General features: G+C 43.4%; 1 protein-coding gene across 2 annotated transcripts in view; it reads right to left on the bottom strand.

Moving 5' to 3' along the window:
- gli2a (GLI family zinc finger 2a) overlaps nucleotides 1–6,054 on the bottom strand; it is a 101,501-nt gene extending 95,447 nt beyond the window's left edge. For both annotated transcript variants that reach the window (XM_031582297.2, XM_031582302.2), the window contains exon 1: nucleotides 4,843–6,054. The gene's annotated coding sequence lies outside the window, so the exon portion shown is untranslated. The remainder of the gene's footprint in view (nucleotides 1–4,842) is intronic.
- Nucleotides 6,055–6,604: the final 550 nt, after the last annotated feature.

Raw genomic sequence — 6,604 nt, 5'->3', positions numbered from 1 at the left:
ACAGTTTCCACTAACTAATGAGATCAATCAATCTAGTCATGAAACCCTGCTGATTGAACCCTGCTTTTCTTTAATGGCTTTCTCAACTGACACAGAAGTCTGTTTGTGTGTGCGTGTGTGTGTGAGTGTCTCTCTCTCTCTCTCTGTGCGCCTGTGTCTGTGTGTGTGTGTGTGTGTGTGTGTGTGTGTTGTCTTGTGTTTGTCCTCCTATTTCCACTAACATAAGAGTGTGGTTTCACGGTCCCTAGATGACAGGCCGCCGTTAAGAGCCGTGCCAGGGCTCGCCAGAGCACCGACAGCTGTACGCCGCGGTACACAAAGAAAAGGAACCCGGGTTCTCCACTCCAGCACCGGATGTGTCGGGGTCCTCGTTAACCCTTGGCCACTTGTGGGAGAAAAGATCGGAAGCCTGGAGGGGGTTCTTGCGCGACCGGGCGGCGGGCACTTAAATGGCCCGGATTGTCCTTCGACGCGCGTCCCAAGTGCAAGGATGAGCTTTAAAGAGAGGGGCCTTTGAGAGGCGGCATGAATGTGAGCACCCCCTCTATGCCCTCTCAACATCCCTCACTCTTTCTCTTGCTGTCTGTCTCTCACTCTCTCTCTTTCTTTTCTTTTCTCTCTATCTCCCTGTCTATTCCGGGCCGGCCACTCCAACCTGCCCCATCCAGAACTGAGCTTGCCACTAGAACAGACACACACACAAACATGGTTGTCTTTCAAAAGTGTGCTTAATGGCCATTAAAGTGCCATCAATTCACTTGCGCGACAACAAGTGTACTTCAGCCGTACCCCTCGTGTCTCTTCTCTCTCTCTCTCTCTCTCTCTTCTCTCTCTCTCTCTCTCTCTCTCTCTCTCTCTCTCTCTCTCTCTCTCTGTCTCTCTGCCCCGTCAGCTTCACCAAAGACACATCAATGGTGAGCTAGCAGAATTGCTTCCCTGAGAAGGATGCTCTTTTAAGATTGGGAAAAGTCCGGGGCGAAGCCCAACATGCCTGCATCTCTCTACATGGCCACCAGCATAACCAGTATCCACCTTTGAGTCCTCCACTTTCCCACAATTCCCTACTCTGTCATTCAGGGTTCCACACGTGAAACTGGGCAACCATGTTGGACCTGGTCTACTCTGGTTTCCTTCCTGGTGTTTATAAGAACTCCAGCCGCAAACAGATCTGAATCACTGACTGAGGAATGCTGGACGACAAAAAAAATAAAAAAAACTTTCTGAGGAGCATTCCTTTTCCTCTGAGTAATAAAATGCACATTTGTAATACTTGTATAATATGATATATAATCATTTCAGAAACCAGACAAGCCCCGTAAAATTGCTTGTCTTTCTGCATGACCGAAGGAATTGAGATCAATTTAGATGGACTCGTAAAAGACGCAGTGAAAATGATGACCATGGTTATTTCAACCACATGAATTTGGCAAAATGTTCTTTGACTTCAGCTAAAGCTGAAATGCGTGACAATAAATCCAAGCAACTACAGTACTGATGTAAACATATTTTTTGATGTATGTTTTGAAAGCTAATTTGTGATTTAATTTAACAAAAAATATCTCCCAAGAATGAAGTAACAAAAGTTAAACCGACTCGTCAGACAAGGTTTTAATCTTTTTATAGGTTTAAAAGAAACCCGACAAACTGTATGCAAGGGCTACAAAAGCATTAAAGACAGAGATCTCTGCTATTATCCTCTCTACGGTCCTGCTGGACGTTTTTTTCTTCTTCTTTTCTTCCTGTTCTTAGTATTTTCTTCAGGGGGTGTTCAGGGGGTGTTGCCTGCCTGATCCTCCTCTCACCACCCTATTAGCGGCTAGCGCGGCTGGGGCTGATCTGGGCCAGAGGTGGTTGCTATGTGGGCATGCACGCATGAGTTCATTCACATTTGTTTTTCTAAAGGCCTCCCCTTCACTCTCCCCCTCCCACACACCCACCCACCTCTTTTCCAGTGTTCGGTTCATTACATCTTCCACAGAATTCCTGAGCTGAACCACGCAGATCGATATATAAAAGGAGGCGACGGTGAGAGAAGGAGAGAGAGAGAGTGAGGAACGGAGGGAAAGAGAGAGATAGAGAGAGAGAAACAGAGGGAAAGAGAGAGATAGAGAGAGAGAAGCATAAATAAAGACAGAAAGCAAGGTAGAAAGAGATGGAGAAAGAGAAATGTTAGACAGAGAGAAATTTGAGAATTGAGTAGATAGATAGATAGAAAAATAGATAGATAGATAGATAGATAGATAGATAGATAGATAGATAGATAGATAGATAGATAGATGGATAGATAGATAAATAGATAGATCGATCGATGTGTTAAAGTGGTGGCCGAACGCAAGGCCTACTCCAGGGAGAGATGAAAGTGACTCAGCCGTTGGCTGGCTCTTCTGTGGGCTACTCACTGACCAATAGGAGGCCCCTGGCTTGTAGCTGCAGAATGTGAATAGCCCATCATTTCTTTACATCCCATTCAGACGCTGCACCCCTGACTGCTGGCACTTCTCACTGCACACAATGGCACATGCACTGAGACCGCTCTTCTTATGCTAATGGCCTCCGCTGGGCATCACACTAGATTTAACACAACATACACACACACTCACACACACACTCTCTCTGGCTCTCTCTCTCTCTCTCACACACCCACTCTCTCTCTGTCTCACACACACACACACACACACACACACAGACAACTCTCTCTCTCTGTCACACACGCACACATAAAACATACAGATACACTCACTCTTTCTCTCTCTCACACACACACACATAAAAAAAATCATACTCATATCCTCACACACACACACACACACACACACACACACACAACATACTGTAGTGTGTTGGGGGTGGTCTAACCAAACTTCCGGGCAATAAGACTGTTGCATAGCCTCCCAGCATGCATCTGGTGTTGTGTTGTTGTATTGACGGTGCAGTAATGGTTAGGTTGTATACCCTTGTGTGTCTGGTGTTAGTGTGTGTTACTGTTACCATTTTGTCTGTGCGTTATGCTGATTTCAGTCCTGTATTGGTCTATTGTGTCAGTCTAGCGTTTTTTTTGACAGCATCAATGTCTTTGTCAGTGTAAAGTAAGATGTGCCTTCCGTTTCTCCCAATCTGCTGTTTCACATGTAGGCCGAGTGTTTTGTTGATTAGAATAAATGGCATTCCTGGAGCTGTGTGGTGAAATGGAGCAGAGGAATTGTGTTGAGGATTGAGATCTCTACCTCCCAACGCCCCCTATGCTGGATCACCACAATACACTCTCACACAAACACGAAAAGAGGACACACACACACACACCACACACACATTTTCTTATATTTCGGAGGGAGGGGTAACAAACTTTTGCAAAACAGTATATCCCTCTCAGCCTTTGCAGTATTACTCTGTGGTTTGCTAAGAAGGACACACTAACACACACTTGTTGTATGATACTCTCAAACAGATGACAGACAGACATGCTTGGAGGTAGCCTAACCTTTCACCAATCCGAAAAATATAATGACTTCCATTGGCTAACTCTCTGTGCTCTCTTATTTCATTCGAGGAAAAGAAAATAACTGTATATTTTTCCTTTTTTAATTACAGTGCAATACATCTCAAAGTCATAACAAAGAAACCCACAGCCTTTAATGAAATGTAACTGTGAAATGCGAAATGACCCTTCTACACATGGCCTTTGCTTTTGTTGACCGTTTCCAAACATTAAAACGCGGAGGCTAAGTAACAAACATAAACAACGACACTCTGTTCTGAGATGGGATCATCATTATAGCTCATTAGAACTGTTTAGGCGACTGAGCAAACAGCCTCCACAGTAAATATGGCAGAAGTCGGGCCGGGACAAAAAAGCATGAAGTGTTTGTTGATCATTCGGTTTGGAAGAGCAAACAGCAAAGCCACTGGCAAGCCCGCAACCTTTCAACAATAAGTGGGCTATCCCTTGTGACCCCGAGAGATTTACAGAGAGAGAGAGAGAGAGAGAGAGAGAGAGAGGGAAAGATAGAGAAGGAGCTTTGTGTAAAACTTGCCTGATGCTTTGGCATGCCTGTGCAAATCGACACGCAAGTAGGTGACAATTTTGTTCTGCGGGATTGCGCACAACTGAGAATACACACACACATGGCGACCTGCGAAAACTAACATTTTCCCTGTCGTGAGGTTGTTTTCCAACCTGCTCACACGTAGTAGGCCTAATTTAGACTGTATCTGTTTACTCACCTGACACAATGTAAACTCCTAAAAGTTATTCCATTAAAAAAAAAAGAATCTGCGATAAGGCCTACTATTCGGTGTTCTATTCAAACACTGCCCCTGCGTGTTCTTCGTGTTTAAGCATCAAATGCACTAATCGCGCTTACACATCTGCATTAGATGGACATAATTTGTTCACAGGATATATCTTGATTTAATTGTGTTGTGTTATATCCCGCAGTATTGTCAGTGTGCACGCACACTAACTTTAACTGGATGCTTACAAATAACTTTTTTCCTCATTTTCTCATATGGATCAAGTTGCAGCCCATGACAAGATTTTTTGCATTCCAACGTCAAGTAAGTTCAAAGTGCAGATACAATGAGAATCGAACCCCAAAGCCTTGACCCTTCTCATGTCCTGCAGCCTACGCATAAATGTTGCTCAACATATTGAAAACACGGGCTATTAAAACTTAACTCACTTAATCTCACACATCCGTAATTAAGACACCAAAAAATATGTACTTGTTTGAAGCAAATGGTTGTATGCGACAATCAAATATAAAACTGACTAGTAACATCTTAAAACACAACAGCTGATAAAAAGGGTTAGTGCACCATAATTCACAATTAGTCTTCGCTTACCTTGTAGAAGCGTGTTCAGCTCACTTTGTCCAACGTATCTTCAGCGCGTAAAATTCGTAAACTCTCGGAAATGTACTTTTTCTGTTGGTGGGGAAATGCCAAATACCTTTTGAAGTTTGTCGAAAAAAATCCATCCACGTACTTTAAGCACTACTCAAATGTGCGATTCGCCATAAGTTGTTTGACAATCTTTACCAAAGTTTTTTTTACCCTAGCTACATCACTCATTTCAATCTCTGGAGTGCGGTCGAGGCATCGCGCTAACTTTTACAATCCATCAGACTACAGGCAGAAAACTTTTGGAACCATTCAGTGGTCCATAAAAACAATAGGCATGGCGTGTTTTGCTCATCTCATGAGCGAAACTCACAACGACGGGCCAGATTTAATCGTCGGTTGTTCTTAGACATGCGGTGGAGAGATCTTGGTGGTGATCTGTTTTCAATCCGATTCCCCCCTCTTCTCTATCTCTCCCCCCTCGTTGCCTCCGACTCTCCTTCACTTCGTCAGTGAGTTGGGCCATTTGCTGCTACAGATGGGGCGGGCTTATTGCATCCAGCAGTTCGCTTGGGGAAAAGTTAGATAAAGTTTCATTATTGTTTGATTTCACGGGATTTTGTTTGGAATGCTGTAGCAGACCCGCTTCCCATACAGTCGACCAGAAAGCCAGAGCGAGTTCATTATAGCTATATGTAGGCCTATTTTTAGTCAATGTGTTACATATATTTTTGTTAGAAACATTTTTATATACATCTAGCTACATTTAAGTTGGAAATTACATTTGTATTGTCTGGTTCCTCAACAGTTTTTTTGGTCAATTGTGGCCGTGTACGATGCGAGCATGAAAAAAAGAAATATTTGTAAATTCTTTACAAGTCGCCACAGATTTATTACAAGTCTCCTACACATGTCTATACTGTTGTTCCAGCCTTGCTAGCCTCAATGTAGCTTAAGATACGCCAACGGAGTGATGTTGGAGTAGCGTAGCCTTTTTCCACACCTTCCTATAGACAACTTTTTATTTATTATGATATCCACCCTCTTTTTGGAGCTCTCGTTATTTGTCAAACCAGTGTCTACTGTCCTTATATTTAAAAGAGCCGTGAACGAGAACTTGTGAACTTTACTTTAAAGTATTGCAGGAGAACATACATGTTACACTTATATAAACAAATGGAACATAGATACCCAGATACGTAGTCCTGACGTGTTTAACGACTGGACTTCTATGAACCTTGGAGGTTTGGGGAGAATTATAGTTCATAGCCTACGTCCAACTTCTTGTGGGGACGGTTTTTTACTGACTTTCATGCGAAACAAGGCCATCTTGTGGTGAGTTTGCGTAGCTGCCTACACGAGCCTGGAATACGTCCGAAACGCTGAGCCACTCAGAATCTAAAACTAGCTATTTCCTCTTGATCTACAGAGGTTGCACTCGGGCAAAAAAATGACGTTTGTCACACCTGAAAAAAACTAACTTATAACATTTTAAAGTGGTATAGTATGGTATGGTCCATTCGTATAGGCCTTTTGTGTGCTTTCTGATAGTTATGACATGTTGAGATGTTACTTTGATCTAACAGCTTCTTGTAGCATCGCAGTACTGTTTCCCAGCCTTTCAAATTCCTTTTCTGACCCAGGCCCTTGTCTGGTTGGCCCTTGTCTGGCTCTCTCGCTGCTGGTTAAATGCACCTCACTGACTCCCTACAATGCATTGGCGGACTAATACCCTCTCTGTTTCCATGGCAGCACCACCACGGGC

This window comes from Clupea harengus, chromosome 2 (genome assembly GCF_900700415.2).
Source record: "Clupea harengus chromosome 2, Ch_v2.0.2, whole genome shotgun sequence".
NCBI classification, from domain to species: Eukaryota; Metazoa; Chordata; class Actinopteri; order Clupeiformes; family Clupeidae; genus Clupea; species Clupea harengus.
This window is presented reverse-complemented; position numbering and strand designations above follow the sequence as displayed.